General features: G+C 60.3%; 2 pseudogenes; both read right to left on the reverse strand.

Moving 5' to 3' along the window:
* Window positions 1-7,343: 7,343 nt before the first annotated feature.
* On the reverse strand, window positions 7,344-7,462 carry LOC120600573 (uncharacterized; annotated as a pseudogene).
* A 7,357-nt stretch (window positions 7,463-14,819) lies between these two features.
* LOC120600574 (uncharacterized) lies at window positions 14,820-14,938 on the reverse strand (annotated as a pseudogene).
* Between the last annotated feature and the right edge of the window lie 2,190 nt (window positions 14,939-17,128).

Genomic DNA, 17,128 nt, shown 5'->3' on the forward strand with positions numbered 1-17,128 from the left:
CATAATATCCCAGGGAAAAAAACTTCTGAGTGTATGTCATAAAAAGTTATGAACTAGTATCATTTTGTTGGCTTCTCCAGAATAACACTTGAGTTTCTTCTCTGCTGCCATCTCGTGTGCATCTTTGGAGTAAAAATGCATGCCTGTCATGAAAAGTTATTCTCTGCTGAAATCCTACTGGGATTTCGGGGATAACAGCAGAGTGTATGTCAGAAAAAGTTATTCTCTGCTTCTGTCTTGTGTGCACTTTGTGAAGATACCCGTGTGTACATCACAATGAATACATATTTTCAGCTGTCATCTCGTGGGCATTTTAAAAATAACACCAAGGTGTATGTCTTCCTAAATATTTCAGTGTTATTCCATGCGCATTTTATAAATAACACGCAGGGGCATGTCATCATAAAATGTTTTGGTCTATTGTCAATTCGTGCGCCTCTTGTTAAAAACAAAGATTGCGTGTCTTAAAACATTGTTTCTGGTGCAATCTTGCGGGCACATTGAAAACAACAGCCAGGTATATTTCATCGTAAATTTATTTTCTACTGCTATCTGGTGTGAATTTGGGGAATAACATCTGAGTGCAGTTCAGATACAAGTTTGTTTTCTGCACCCATCTTGTGTGCATCCTGACATTACACTTGGGTGTTATTTCCAAACTACCCACGGGATGGCAGCAGACAAAAACTTTTCATAATGCCATGCCCTGGGGGTTCATTTCAAAATGAACATGAAAAAGCGGCAGAGATGACTTTATGAGCACCACTGTCATGTTATTCCCAAACTTCCCACCAGATGGCAGCAGAGAACGCAGAGTCATCATGACCTACACTTGACGCCCGACGTTCAGGTGTTATTCCCAAAATGCCCACGAGAGGGCAGCAGAGGATCACGAAGCACGTCTCAGGACCTAAACTCTGCTGCTATTAACCAAATGCACGCGACATGAGACGGCAGCCGAGGAGAGTGTTCCCCTGCCTTAAGGGCTCTGCCCACCATTCAGATGAGAGTCCAGACCCTTGCTACTTAGCTCTCTCGGAACGCGCTCCCGTCCTTTCCATATGTCTTCGCAGCCCGGGCCACGGCCCCTGGCCCCTCCCCTGGCCCTCCCGCCTCGGCCGTGTCCCTCCCGCGCATCCCCGCCCACTGGCCCCTTGTCTCCCCTCCTCTTGTCCCCGCCCTCTGTCCCGCCCCGCCCCGCCCCGCCCCTGTCCCCGCCGCGCCTTGACTGGCAACCGGCCTCCGCTACACCGGCCAGAGCCGCAGCGGGAGCCCGGAGCGGCAGCCAGCGCCGCGGCCGGCCTGATCGAGCGCTCGCCACTGCTGCCCGCGTCTCGCTCGGGGGGCGTCACCCCCACTGTGCCGCCGCGCTGCACGGAGCCGGCCCCAGAGGTGATGCGGCGCAGGCCCATCGCCGGGCAGAGGCTACCCGCGCTCAGAGCCCTCGAGCGCTGCGCGCAGGACTTCGGGGTCCTGGAGAGCGCGCCCTCCTCGCACCTTCATCCCGGGCCGAGGCCGGTTCTCTGCCATGCCGAAGGGGTGGGTCGGAGCTCTCGCATGCCGGGACGACCCAGCCCCGTCACCCACCGCCCCCCACCCAGCCCCGAACGCAAGCCTCATGGCACTTGGCCGCTCGGCAGGAGTCCGACCTGGGCGCGGTCCTGCCCAGGCCCCGGACCATCCGCCTCCCCAATCTTGGCTGCGCGCCAGGACCCCGGCACGGGCGAGGCCCGCGAATCTCTCGGCCACCGGGGCTCCCAGGCCGCGGCGGCCCTGCCACGTCCATGCTCGGCCTTGACCCAGACCCATCCCTCCCCTGCGCTCCCCGCCGTGGCCGAGCCCCGCCCGCCCCAAACCCCGCCGAGACGGCGGCCACCCCACCGGGCAACGTTCCGCCCCGAGACCCCAACCTCCGCCCGGCGCCCTCCGCCCTTGGGGCTCGGCCCCTCGGAGCTCAGGAAAGATAGGGCCCGGAGCGGAGAGAGGTAACAGCCCAAGGCCGCCTGCGGGACAGCAGGTGGAGACGGGCGGTGGCGCGGGGCGCACCGATGTTCCTGTAGCCCTCGGGCTCGGTCGTCTGCCCCGGGTGCCCGCGTCTGCGAGCGAGCAGGGCCCGGGGGCGTCCAGGGGCACCCTGGCTGGATGGCCGCAAAAGGAGGGGGCGGCAAAAGCCTAAGGCACCCTGTAGTCGAGGACTGTGGCCATTCTAAACAGGAAGCGGATACAGAAGAAGAGACCTCTGTCCCTCAACATCCATACTAATAAGGCGGTTGGTGGCTCTTAGAAAAGAGGTAGGCGGGACAGTGAGGGGGTTTCCGGTCGGCCTGCAAAGACACGGAGGTCATCCTATCCTAGACGGGGTCCACCCTAATCCGCCCACAATTAAGCAAGCCAGAAGGCATTTTTTTTTTTGCACTCACACAAAGAAACCAGTAGGCAGAGAATTAGGTACCAGTTTAAGCCACTGACTGGCACATGGGCAATGCAGACCCCAACGACCTTCACTCACCTGGGTCTCATTAGACCAGCATTATAATATGCTGCCTATGCCTGCAAGTTCATTCATATTATAACAGACTGAATGCTGGGAACAAACATGTTCAGAAGGCAAAATGATGACTCACTGGGTGCTGTCAATCTTCCTTGTCAATCAAGGAAGCCCAGTCTAAGTAACCAAACACAGCAAAAAGGGATAAAAAGCCTGAAGTCTTGGCTAGCGGGCCTTTTGAACCACGCTTCTCTTGCTCAGGCCCGCTTCCACGTCTGGAAGTGGACTTTCCTTCCTAAGAAAACTTTTCCGATGTATTTCGGCGTCTTACTCAATTCTTTGTTCGAGACATCAGGAACCTGGACAACGTGCCGGGAGAGGACCCCGTTCTCCAGTAATAATAACACAGAAGAAAGAAAAAAATACCATCCCTGGGAGATCAGTTAGAGAGAGAGAGAGAGAGAGAGAGAGCGCGCGCGCTTGAGATTTTAAGTCCAAGAACTTAGCTGCACAAATACTTTTTTCGCACCAATCGGAATGTACGAACAGACTGGCAGCACTTCTAAATTCTCCCAGACCCTGCAGAAATAGATCAAAGACTGACAGGGAAAATAAAAATACTGCTCTCCTCTGCCAACAGACGTTCGTGACCTCTCGGCTGCAGCAGTTCACAGGAGCTAGTAGGCTCCCAACCGTTAACCCGCCTGGTGACAGAAGAAAAGTGCTCGTTGGTTTTCTCAAATTCAACTTCACCTGGCGGTCGAGTCTAGACATCTTTGATCGGGGGTAGGGAAAGAGGTGGAATCCAGGTAAGAGCGGGAACTATTCAAATCTCAGTGTTTGCTCCACCCAGAAATAGGCACCCATTTTACAGCAATCAGCATGCCCGTGACGGCTGTCAGCGAGGGGGAAAGGCAAGGGGAAATTAGGATAGAGGCAACTCCCCCATAATATGGGCGGGACTCAGAATACCGTAGCTCTTCTAGAATACGAAAGAAGAAATTGATAAACCTATGTTTACTCCTTACCTGTCTTACACCAAATATGAAAATAAGAAAAGAAAGAACTCTCCATATCGAGCCGTATCTCTGCCGGGTCCTTTGAAAACCGCCCCTTCTCCCCAACCCCTATTCAGTCCTAGTGAAGAAGGGCCCGGTTGGGACCCTGCAGTAGAGGACGCACAGCATCCCAGGCTTCGCTTTTCCGTGCACTGTAGCTTAACAGTAGATTGCACTCCCTGGCTTCACACGTAGCTTGAAAGGTCCCCTGCCACACAAAATTTCACTGGAACGAACGATCGATACCTTCGTGCTTACTAATCACAATCCTTCGGATCTAGCGCGCTTTCCAGACTACTCCCATCTTTATTCTGGGGTTGCTGATGGCACTGGAGGACCACGTGGCAAGAGGGATGGCTCCATGAAGCATGACAGGCCTAAGAACGCCCACGCAGCCCCCGAAAAATGCCCAGATGTGCCATTAAATACCCTGAGCAGGATGGGGAAAATGTGGCAGTTTGGGAAGGTGTTCACCTACTGCCTTCTCAGATAACCGAGACTCCGACAATAAACGCTTATTCTAAATATCCCGAGTCCTCCTGTGTTGGGACGCTGTGGGCCTCTACGTCACCAGCCAATACGCTGGGTGTCATGGATGAACTACCCAGGATGCGGCAGACGTGGCGTCAAGTTTGAATTCCCGATCTCCACGTTACTCGCCACCAGAAAAAAAGAAATCGACAGTAACCGAAACACGGTGGTATCGGCAGAAAATCGAACACACAGAGCAGAATGGATCCCCAAATTGGACCCACGTCAATGTCGCTGGGGACGCTAGGCAGCCACACGCAAAATGACACTGGGCACGAGCCGACACTACGCAGAAAAAAGAAAAAAAGCACAATTTTCCACACCGGCCCTCGCTCTGCCGCGTCCTCAGACCGACGCGTCTCCGCCAACCGTGCGGCGGTGTTCGCCCACGGGAAGCCGCTCCTTCCCTCTGCCTCCCTCGGCGACTTGACCTAGGTCCGGCCGTCGTCCCGCCTCGTCCCCGAACCTCAGCACCTCCACAGCCAACGCTTCCCTCCCCCAAATTCCCGCCGAACCGCTTCCACCACAGGACCCGAAAACGCGACGTGGCGGCTCCGGCCCCGCCCTCCCGCTCTCCGCCGGCGTTTCGGGGGAACGTTCGCCCGCGGGAGGCGCTGGCTTCAGATCGGGCCCCCGGGAACTGGGTTCCGGGAACTGGATTCCGGGAACTGGTCTGGAAGAAACAAACCTGGAGGAAATGCTCGCGAGAGCTGCGACTGGCAGAAGCGCAGCCCCTGCCCCGGGCGCCCGCTCCGCTTCTCGTACAGACCGGAGCAGGGAGAGAGAAGTCACCTCTAAGTGTAGTCCCCGCCATGCCGCAGGCACCCGCTCTGCCACTCACGGGCTGCCCGAAGCGGAGATGATGGATTCGGCTCCACGTCTCTCACCTTCTCTCTTACACGGGGGACGACTCTGCCCCTCGCCATCGGGCAGGAGGCATGATGGAGGGTGCCACTCTAGGTCTCCCCTCAACCATTATTCCGGGACATACAAAGCTTCTGCCAACGTGGACGATTCGCCTTCGGGTCGCTCCTCCCATGTTTGCCAGTGCCCCTTACGCCCTCACATACTGGCCTTGTACTGGAATGGAGAAACGGCCTCCCAGTCTCCCCCATCCCCCATCCCCCAGGCACCCCGTCTTCCCCTAACACACATGCTAGAACTGGGTTAGAGAAATCGCCTGCAGGTCTCCACTGGCCCCTACGCAAGTGGGAGGGGGAAAAAGGTTCTATGGAAATTAACCTCACAAGCTGATCGGATCCCAGATTCCTACCTGGACAGGCCCTAGTCGATAGTCAGAACGCCACACCAACCCTTTCTTTACATACCATGTAACACCGCTAATTAAACTTATTTTTTTTTATATCCAGCTAAAACATATATAGTTTATGTTAATAACTTTCAAACACATGTCTATGTATGCCAACCAAACTTAAGCCGGCTTTAACAACAAATGTCGTCTCTGATCATATGATCCTGAAATGCGTTTGAGTTTGTTTCTATTCTCTCTCCTGATTTATATCAGCATTTAATTCCTTTAAGCCAATCACATATTACAAACTGGTAAGAGCGGTCGGAGACAAAAACATCCCACCACACGTTATACGGACAAACGCGTGTCTTGAAACATTGTTACTGCTGCCATCTTGCGGGCACATTGAAAATAAAGCCCAGGTATATTTCATCGTAAATTTGTTTTCTGCTGCTATCTGGTGTGAATGGGGGGAATAAAATCTGAGTGCAGTTCAGATACAAAATTGTTTTCTGCACCCATCTTGTGTGCATCCTGACATTACACTTGGGCGTTATTTTCAAAACACCCACGAGATGGCAGCAGAGAAAAACTTTTCATAATGGCATGCCCTGGGGGTTCTTTTCAAAATGAACGTGAAAAAGCGGCAGAGATGCCTTTATGAGCATCACTGTCATGTTATTCCCAAACTTCCCACCAGATGGCAGCAGAGAACGCAGAGTCATCATGACCTACACTTGACGCCCGACGTTCAGGTGTTATTCCCAAAATGCCCACGAGAGGGCAGCAGAGGATCACGAATCACGTCTCAGGACCTAAACTCTGCTGCTATTAACCAAATGCACGCGACATGAGACGGCAGCCGAGGAGAGTGTTCCCCTGCCTTAAGGGCTCTGCCCACCATTCAGATGAGAGTCCAGACCCTTGCTACTTAGCTCTCTCTGAAAGCGCTCCCGTCCTTTCCATATGTCTTCGCAGCCCGGGCCACGGCCCCTGGCCCCTCCCCTGGCCCTCCCGCCTCGGCCGTGTCCCTCCGCGTATCCCCGCCCACTGGCCCCTTGTCTCCCCTCCTCTTGTCCCCGCCCTCTGTCCCGCCCCGCCCCGCCCCGCCCCTGTCCCCGCCGCGCCTTGACTGGCAACCGGCCTCCGCAACACCGGCCAGAGCCGCAGCGGGGGGCCCGGAGCGGCAGCCATCGCCGCGGCCGGCCTGATCGAGCGCTCGCCACTGCTGCCCGCGTCTCGCTCGGGGGGCGTCACCCCCACTGTGCCGCCGCGCTGCACGGAGCGGGCCCCAGAGGCGATGCGGCGCAGGTCCATCGCCGGGCAGAGGCTACCCGCGCTCAGAGCCCTCGAGCGCTGCGCGCAGGACTTCGGGGTCCTGGAGAGCGCGCCCTCCTCGCACCTTCATCCCGGGCCGAGGTCGGTTCTCGGCCATGCCGAAGGTGTGGGTCGGAGCTCTCGCATGCCGGGACGACCCAGCCCCGTCACCCACCGCCCCCCACCCAGCCCCGAACGCAAGCCTCATGGCACTTGGCCGCTCGGCAGGAGTCCGACCCGGGCGCGGCCCGCCGCCATCCTCTCGGCCACCTGGGCACCTAGGCGGGTGCGGCCTTGCCACGTCCCGGCCCGGCCCTGTACCACACCCAGCCCTCGCCTGCGCTCCGCGCCGTGGCCGAGCCCGACCTGCCCAGAACCACGCGGAGACACCCGCCACACCACCAGGCAACGCTTTGGCCCGCGACCTCGCCCTCCGCCCAGAGCTCTCGGCCCTGGGGAGTGGCCCTGCGGAGCCCGGGAAGGGAAGGGCCGGGAGCGCAGAGAGGAAACAGCCCACGGCTGGCTGCAGGGGAGCAGGTGGAGGCGGACAGTGGCGCGGGGCGCACCGACGTTCGTGCTGCCGTTGGACTCGGGCGCCTGCCCGGGACCCCCAAGACGGCGAGCGAGCGAGAGGGCGGGGACCCGGGGCGCGCAGGGGCACCCTGGCTGGAGGGCGACAAAAAGAGGGGGCGGCAAAAGCCTACGGCACCCGGTAATCCCAGGCGGTCTCCCACCCAAGTACTAACCAGGCCCGACCCTGCTTAGCTTCCGAGATCCGACGAGATCGGGCGCGTTCGGGGTGCCATGATCCTTGACGGAAGGAGTTGTCGCCTTCCACCACAAGAGCCCGAGCCTGCCTCCCGGGCGCCGGAGTCGTCCGCGCTTGCACCGCACGACCTGGAGAGGGGGGCGTTGCGGGGGATGGGCGGGGAACGGGGTTGCGGTGGCGGGGCGGGGGCGGGGGGTGCGGGTTACGCGGGCCGCGCAAAAGCCCCGCGGGTCTTGGCCGGTTTGCGGCCTGGCCGATGGACCGGGCGGGCGCTCTCGCATCCCGGACCCGCCCGGGTCCCCGACCACCCGCCTCCCCAGTCTTGTCCGCTCGGTAGGACCCCCGGGCCCGGCGAGGCCCGCTAATCTCTCGGCCACCGGGGCTCCTAGGCCGCGGCGGCCCTGCCACGTCCATGCTCGGCCTTGACCCAGACCCATCCCTCCCCTGCGCTCCCCGCCGTGGCCGAGCCCGGCCTGCCCCAAACCCCGCGGAGACAGCGGCCACACCACCGGGCAACGCTTCGCCCCGCGCCCTCCGCCCTTGGGGCTCGGCCTCGCGGAGCCCCGGAAGGGACGGGCCCCGAGCACTCAGAGGAAACAGTTCAGGGCCGGCTGCAGGAGCACAAGTGAGGGCTGGCGAGGGAGCGGGGTGCGCGGCCCTTTTATTCCCGAAATGTCCACCAGATGGCAGCAAAGAGTAACTTGGTTCTAGTTCCTGCACTCTGGTGTCGTTCCCGAAATGGCCACCAGATGGCAGCAGGAAGTAAACTTTAATGATGACGTACACTTGCCTGTTATTTTCAAAACACCCACGAGATGGCAGCGGAGGCAAAACTCGTCCTAATGACATGCCCTGGGGGTTCTTTCCAAAATGGACATGAAAGCGCGGCAGAAAGAACTTTATGAGCGCCACTGTCATGTTCTTCCCAAACTTCCCACCAGATGGCAGCAGAGAACGCAGATTCATAATGACCTACACTTGACGGTCGACGTTCAGGTGTTCTTCCCAAAATGCCCACGAGAGGGCAGCAGAGGATCACGAATCACGTCTCAGGACCTAAACTCTGCTGCTATTAACCAAATGCACGCGACATGAGACGGCAGCCGAGAAGAGTGTTCCCCTGCCTTAAGGGCTCTGCCCACCATTCAGATGAGAGTCCAGACCCTTGCTACTTAGCTCTCTCTGAAAGCGCTCCCGTCCTTTCCATATGTCTTCGCAGCCCGGGCCACGGCCCCTGGCCCCTCCCCTGGCCCTCCCGCCTCGGCCGTGTCCCTCCGCGTATCCCCGCCCACTGGCCCCTTGTCTCCCCTCCTCTTGTCCCCGCCCTCTGTCCCGCCCCGCCCCGCCCCGCCCCTGTCCCCGCCGCGCCTTCACTGGCAACCGGCCTCCGCTACACCGGCCAGAGCCGCAGCGGGAGCCCGGAGCGGCAGCCATCGCCGCGGCCGGCCTGATCGAGCGCTCGCCACTGCTGCCCGCGTCTCGCTCGGGGGGCGTCACCCCCACTGTGCCGCCGCGCTGCACGGAGCGGGCCCCAGAGGTGATGCGGCGCAGGCCCATCGCCGGGCAGAGGCTACCCGCGCTCAGAGCCCTCGAGCGCTGCGCGCAGGACTTCGGGGTCCTGGAGAGCGCGCCCTCCTCGCACCTTCATCCCGGGCCGAGGCCGGTTCTCGGCCATGCCGAAGGGGGGGGGTCGGAGCTCTCGCATGCCGGGACGACCCAGCCCCGTCACCCACCGCCCCCCACCCAGCCCCGAACGCAAGCCTCATGGCACTTGGCCGCTCGGCAGGAGTCCGACCTGGGCGCGGTCCTGCCCACCGGGGCTCCTAGGCCGCGGCGGCCCTGCCACGTCCATGCTCGGCCTTGACCCAGACCCATCCCTCCCCTGCGCTCCCCGCCGTGGCCGAGCCCCGCCCGCCCCAAACCCCGCCGAGACGGCGGCCACACCACCGGGCAACGCTCCGCCCCGAGACCCCAACCTCCGCCCAGCGCCCTCCGCCCTTGGGGCTCGGCCCCTCGGAGCCCAGGAAAGATAGGGCCCGGAGCGGAGAGAGGTAACAGCCCAAGGCCGGCTGCGGGAGAGCAGGTGGAGACGGGCGGTGGCGCGGGGCGCACCGATGTTCCTGTAGCCCTCGGGCTCGGTCGTCTGCCCCGGGTGCCCGCGGCTGCGAGCGAGCAGGGCCCCCTGGCTGGATGGCCGCAAAAGGAGGGGGCGGCAAAAGCCTAAGGCACCCTGGAGTCAAGGACTGTGGCCATTCTAAACAGGAAGCAGATACAGAAGAAGAGACCTCTGTCCCTCAACATCCTAATAAGGCGGTTGGTGGCTCTTAGAAAAGAGGTAGGCGGGACAGTGAGGGGGTTTCCGGTCGGCCTGCAAAGACACGGAGGTCATCCTATCCTAGACGGGGTCCACCCTACTCCGCCCACAATTAAGCAAGCCAGAAGGCATTTTTTTTTGCACTCACACAAAGAAACCAGTAGGCAGAGTATTAGGTACCAGTTTAAGCCACTGACTGGCACATGGGCAATGCAGACCCCAACGACCTTCACTCACCTGGGTCTCATTAGACCAGCATTATAATATGCTGCCTATGCCTGCAAGTTCATTCATATTATAACAGACTGAATGCTGGGAACAAACATGTTCAGAAGGCAAAATGATGACTCACTGGGTGCTGTCAATCTTCCTTGTCAATCAAGGAAGCCCAGTCGAAGTAACCAAACACAGCAAAAAGGGATAAAAAGCCTGAAGTCTTGGCTACCGGGCCTTTTGAGCCACGCTTCTCTTGCTCAGGCCCGCTTCCACGTCTGGAAGTGGACTTTCCTTCCTAAGAAAACTTTTCCGATGTATTTCGGTGTCTTCCTCAATTCTTTGTTCGAGACATCAGGAACCTGGACAACGTGCCGGGAGAGGACCCCGTTCTCCAGTAATAATAACACAGAAGAAAGAAAAAAATACCATCCCTGGGAGATCAGTTAGAGAGAGAGAGAGAGAGAGAGAGAGAGCGCGCTTGAGATTTTAAGTCCAAGAACTTAGCTGCACAAATACTTTCTTCGCACCAATCTGAATGTACGAACAGACTGGCAGCACTTCTAAATTCTCCCAGACCCTGCAGAAATAGATCAAAGACTGACGGGGAAAATAAAAATACTGCTCTCCTCTGCCAACAGACGTTCGTGACCTCTCGGCTGCAGCAGTTCACAGGAGCTAGTGGGATCCCAACCGTTAACCCGCCTGGTGACAGAAGAAAAGTGCTCGTTGGTTTTCTCAAATTCAACTTCACCTGGCGGTCGAGTCTAGACATCTTTGATCGGGGGTAGGGAAAGAGGTGGAATCCAGGTAAGAGCGGGAACTATTCAAATCTCAGTGTTTGCTCCACCCAGAAATAGGCACCCATTTTACAGCAATCAGCATGCCCGTGACGGCTGTCAGCGAGGGGGAAAGGCAAGGGGAAATTAGGATAGAGGCAACTCCCCCATAATATGGGCAGGACTCAGAATACCGTAGTTCTTCTAGAATACGAAACAAGCAATTGATAAACCTATGTTTACTCCTTACCTGTCTTACACCAAACATGAAAATAAGAAAAGAAAGAACTCTCCATATCGAGCCGTATCTCTGCCGGGTCCTTTGAAAACCGACCCTTCTCCCCAACCCCTATTCAGTCCTAGTGAAGAAGGGTCCGGTTGGGACCCTGCAGTAGAGGACGCACAGCATCCCAGGCTTCGCTTTTCCGTGCACTGTAGCTTAACAGTAGATTGCACTCCCTGGCTTCACACGTAGCTTGAAAGGTCCCCTGCCGCACAAAATTTCACTGGAACGAACGATCGATACCTCTGTGCTTACTGATCACAATCCTTCGGATCTAGCGCGCTTTCCAGACTACTCCCATCTTTATTCTGGGGTTGCTGATGGCACTGGAGGACCACGTGGCAAGAGGGACGGCTCCATGAAGCATGACAGGCCTCAGAACGCCCACGCAGCCCCCGAAAAATGCCCAGATGTGCCATTAAATACCCTGAGCAGGATGGGGAAAATGTGGCAGTTTGGGAAGGTGTTCACCTACTGCCTTCTCAGATAACCGAGACTCCGACAATAAACGCTTATTCTAAATATCCCGAGTCCTCCTGTGTTGGGACGCTGTGGGCCTCTACGTCACCAGCCAATACGCTGGGTGTCATGGATGAACTACCCAGGATGCGGCAGACGTGGCGTCAAGTTTGAATTCCCGATCTCCACGTTACTCGCCACCAGAAAAAAAGAAATCGACAGTAACCGAAACACGGTGGTATCGGCAGAAAATCGAACACACAGAGCAGAATGGATCCCCAAATTGGACCCACGTCAATGTCGCTGGGGACGCTAGGCAGCCACACGCAAAATGACACTGGGCACGAGCCGACACTACGCAGAAAAAAGAAAAAAAACACAATTTTCCACACCGGCCCTCGCTCTGCCGCGTCCTCAGACGGACGCGTCTCCGCCAACCGTGCGGCGGTGTTCGCCCACGGGAAGCCGCTCCTTCCCTCTGCCTCCCTCGGCGACTTGACCTAGGTCCGGCCGCGGTCCCGCCTCGTCCCCGAACCTCAGCACCTCCACAGCCAACGCTTCCCTCCCCCAAATTCCCGCCGAACCGCTTCCACCACAGGACCCGAAAACGCGACGTGGCGGCTCCGGCCCCGCCCTCCCGCTCTCCGCCGGGGTTTCGGGGAACGTCGGCCCGCGGGAGGCGCTGGCTTCAGATCGGGCCCCCGGGAACTGGGTTCCGGGAACTGGATTCCGGGAACTGGTCTGGAAGAAACAAACCTGGAGGAAATGCTCGCGAGAGCTGCGACTGGCAGAAGCGCAGCCCCTGCCCCGGGCGCCCGCTCCGCTTCTCGTACAGACCGGAGCAGGGAGAGAGAAGTCACCTCTGAGTGTAGTCCCCGCCATGCCGCAGGCACCCGCTCTGCCACTCAGGGGCTGCCCCGAAGCGGAGATGATGGATTCGGCTCCACGTCTCTCACCTTCTCTCTTACACGGGGGACGACTCTGCCCCTCGCCATCGGGCAGGAGCCATGATGGAGGGTGCCCCTCTAGGTCTCTCCTCAACCATTATTCCGGGACCTCCCCCCCCCGCCCCCTAGGTCGCCACATGCAAAGCTTCTGCCAACGTGGACGATTCGCCTTCGGGTCGCTCCTCCCATGTTTGCCAGTGCCCCTTACGCCCTCACATACTGGCCTTGTACTGGAATGGAGAAACGGCCTCCAAGTCTCCCCCATCCCCCATCCCCCAGGCACCCCGTCTTCCCCTAACACCCATGCTAGAACTGGGTTAGAGAAATCGCCTGCAGGTCTCCACTGGCCCCTACGCAAGTGGGAGGGGAAAAAAGGTTCTATGGAAATTAACCTCACAAGCTGATCGGATCCCAGATTCCTACCTGGACAGGCCCTAGTCGATAGTCAGAACGCCACACCAACCCTTTCTTTACATACCATGTAACACAGCTACTTAAACTTATTTTTTTCTATCCAGCTAAACCATATATAGTTTATGTTAATAACTTTCAAACACATGTCTATGTATGCCAACCAAACTTAAGCCGGCTTTAACAACAAATGTCGTCTCTGATCATATGATCCTGAAATGCGTTTGAGTTTGTTTCTATTCTGTCTCCTGATTTATATCAGCATTGAATTCCTTTAAGCCAATCACATATTACAAACTGGTAAGAGCGGTCGGAGACAAAAGCATCCTACCACACGTTATACAGACAAACGCGTGTCTTGAAACATTGTTACTGCTGCCATCTTGCGGGCACATTGAAAATAACGCCCAGGTATATTTCATCGTAAATTTGTTTTCTGCTGCTATCTGGTGTGAATTGGGGGAATAACATCTGAGTGCAGTTCAGATACAAAATTGTTTTCTGCACCCATCTTGTGTGCATCCTGACATTACACTTGGGCGTTATTTTCAAAATACCCACGAGATGGCAGCAGAGAAAAACTTTTCATAATGGCATGCCCTGGGGGTGCTTTTCAAAATGAACATGAACAAGCGGCAGAGATGACTTTTTGAGCATCACTGTCACGTTATTCCCAAACTTCCCACCAGATGGCAGCAGAGAACGCAGATTCATAATGACCTACACTTGACGCCCGACGTTCAGGTGTTATTCCCAAAATGCCCACGAGAGGGCAGCAGAGGATCACGAATCACGTCTCAGGACCTAAACTCGGGTGCCATTCCCCAAATGCACGCGAGATGAGACGGCAGCCGAGGAGAGTGTTCCCCTGCCTTAAGGGCTCTGCCCACCATTCAGATGAGAGTCCAGACCCTTGCTACTTAGCTCTCTCTGAAAGCGCTCCCGTCCTTTCCATATGTCTTCGCAGCCCGGGCCACGGCCCCTGGCCCCTCCCCTGGCCCTCCCGCCTCGGCCGTGTCCCTCCGCGTATCCCTGCCCACTGGCCCCTTGTCACCCCTCCTCTTGTCCCCGCCCTCTGTCCCGCCCCGCCCCGCCCCGCCCCTGTCCCCGCCGCGCCTTCACTGGCAACCGGCCTCCGCTACACCGGCCAGAGCCGCAGCGGGAGCCCGGAGCGGCAGCCATCGCCGCGGCCGGCCTGATCGAGCGCTCGCCACTGCTGCCCGCGCGTCCCGCTCGGGGGGCGTCACCCCCACTGTGCCGCCGCGATGCGGCGGGCCCCAGAGGCGATGCGGCGCAGGACCCATCGCCGGGCAGAGGCTACCCGCGCTCAGGCCCTCGAGCGGCGCGCAGGACTTCGGGGTCCTGGAGAGCGCGCCCTCCTCGCACCTACATCCCGGGCCGAGGCCGGTTCTCGGCCATGCCGAAGGTGTGGGTCGGAGCTCTCGCATGCCGGGACGACCCAGCCCCGTCACCCACCACCCCCCACCCACCCCCGAACGCAAGCCTCACCGCTCTTGGCCGCTCGGCAGGAGTCCGACCCGGGCGCGGCCCGCCGCCATCCTCTCGGCCACCTGGGCACCTAGGCGGGTGCGGCCTTGCCACGTCCCGGCCCGGCCCTGTACCACACCCAGCCCTCGCCTGCGCTCCGCGCCGTGGCCGAGCCCGACCTGCCCAGAACCACGCGGAGACACCCGCCACACCACCAGGCAACGCTTTGGCCCGCGACCTCGCCCTCCGCCCAGAGCTGTCGGCCCTGGGGAGTGGCCCTGCGGAGCCCAGGAAGGGAAGGGCCGGGAGCGCAGAGAGGAAACCGCCCACGGCTGGCTGCAGGGGAGCAGGTGGAGGCGGACGGTGGCGCGGGGCGCACCGACGTTCGTGCTGCCGTTGGACTCGGGCGCCTGCCCGGGACCCCCAAGACGGCGAGCGAGCGAGAGGGCGGGGACCCGGGGCGCGCAGGGGCACCCTGGCTGGAGGGCGACAAAAAGAGGGGGCGGCAAAAGCCTACGGCACCCGGTAATCCCAGGCGGTCTCCCACCCAAGTACTAACCAGGCCCGACCCTGCTTAGCTTCCGAGATCCGACGAGATCGGGCGCGTTCGGGGTGCCATGATCCTTGACGGAAGGAGTTGTCGCCTTCCACCACAAGAGCCCGAGCCTGCCTCCCGGGCGCCGGAGTCGTCCGCGCTTGCACCGCACGACCTGGAGAGGGGGGCGTTGCGGGGGATGGGCGGGTAACGGGGTTGCGGTGGCGGGGCGGGGGCGGGGGGTGCGGGTTCCGCGGGCCGCGCAAAAGCCCCGCGGGTCTTGGCCGGTTTGCGGCCTGGCCGATGGACCGGGCGGGCGCTCTCGCATCCCGGACCCGCCCGGGTCCCCGACCACCCGCCTCCCCAGTCTTGTCCGCTCGGTAGGACCCCCGGGCCCGGCGAGGCCCGCTAATCTCTCGGCCACCGGGGCTCCTGGGCCGCGGCGGCCCTGCCACGTCCATGCTCGGCCTCGACCCAGACCCATCCCTCCCCTGCGCTCCCCGCCGTGGCCGAGCCCGGCCTGCCCCAAACCCCGCGGAGACGGCGGCCACACCACCGGGCAACGCTTCGCCCCGCGCCCTCCGCCCTTGGGGCTCGGCCTCGCGGAGCCCCGGAAGGGACGGGCCCCGAGCACTCAGAGGAAACAGTTCAGGGCCGGCTGCAGGAGCACAAGTGAGGGCTGGCGGGGGAGCGGGGTGCGCGGCCCTTTTATTCCCGAAATGTCCACCAGATGGCAGCAAAGAGTAGCTTTGTTCTAGTTCCTGCACTCTGGTGTCGTCCCCGAAATGGCCACCAGAGGGCAGCAGGAAGTAAACTTTAATGATGACGTACACTTGCCTGTTATTTTCAAAACACCCACGAGATGGCAGCGGAGGCAAAACTCGTCATAATGACATGCCCTGGGGGTTCTTTCCAAAATGGACATGAAAGCGCGGCAGAAAGAACTTTATGAGCGCCACTGTCATGTTATTCCCAAACTTCCCACCAGATGGCAGCAGAGAACGCAGATTCATAATGACCTCCACTTGACGCCCGACGTTCAGGTGTTATTCCCAAAATGCCCACGAGAGGGCAGCAGAGGATCACGAATCACGTCTCAGGACCTAAACTCTGCTGCTATTAACCAAATGCACGCGACATGAGACGGCAGCCGAGAAGAGTGTTCCCCTGCCTTAAGGGCTCTGCCCACCATTCAGATGAGAGTCCAGACCCTTGCTACTTAGCTCTCTCTGAAAGCGCTCCCGTCCTTTCCATATGTCTTCGCAGCCCGGGCCACGGCCCCTGGCCCCTCCCCTGGCCCTCCCGCCACGGCCGTGTCCCTTCCGCGTATCCCCGCCCACTGGCCCCTTGTCTCCCCTCCTCTTGTCCCCGCCCTCTGTCCCGCCCCGCCCCGCCCCGCCCCTGTCCCCGCCGCGCCTTGACTGGCAACCGGCCTCCGCTACACCGGCCAGAGCCGCAGCGGGGCCCGGAGCGGCAGCCATCGCCGCGGCCGGCCTGATCGAGCGCTCGCCACTGCTGCCCGCGCGTCCCGCTCGGGGGGCGTCACCCCCACTGTGCCGCCGCGCTGCACGGAGCGGGCCCCAGAGGGATGCGGCGCAGGCCCATCGCCGGGCAGAGGCTACCCGCGCTCAGAGCCCTCGAGCGCTGCGCGCAGGACTTCGGGGTCCTGGAGAGCGCGCCCTCCTCCCGCGCACCTTCATCCCGGGCCGAGGCCGGTTCTCGGCCATGCCGAAGGGGTGGGTCGGAGCTCTCGCATGCCGGGACGACCCAGCCCCGTCACCCACCGCCCCCCACCCAGCCCCGAACGCAAGCCTCATGGCACTTGGCCGCTCGGCAGGAGTCCGACCTGGGCGCGGTCCTGCCCAGGCCCCGGACCATCCGCCTCCCCAATCTTGGCTGCGCGCCAGGACCCCGGCACGGGCGAGGCCCGCGAATCTCTCGGCCACCGGGGCTCCTAGGCCGCGGCGGCCCTGCCACGTCCATGCTCGGCCTTGACCCAGACCCATTCCCTCCCCTGCGCTCCCCGCCGTGGCCGAGCCCCGCCCGCCCCAAACCCCGCCGAGACGGCGGCCACACCACCGGGCAACGCTCCGCCCCGAGACCCCAACCTCCGCCCGGCGCCCTCCGCCCTTGGGGCTCGGCCCCTCGGAGCCCAGGAAAGATAGGGCCCGGAGCGGAGAGAGGTAACAGCCCAAGGCCGGCTGCGGGAGAGCAGGTGGAGACGGGCGGTGGCGCGGGGCGCACCGATGTTCCTGTAGCCCTCGGGCTGGGTCGTCTGCCCCGG

The sequence above is a fragment of the Pteropus medius genome, unplaced genomic scaffold (assembly GCF_902729225.1).
Source record: "Pteropus medius unplaced genomic scaffold, Ma_sr-lr_union100, whole genome shotgun sequence".
Classification (NCBI taxonomy): domain Eukaryota; kingdom Metazoa; phylum Chordata; class Mammalia; order Chiroptera; family Pteropodidae; genus Pteropus; species Pteropus medius.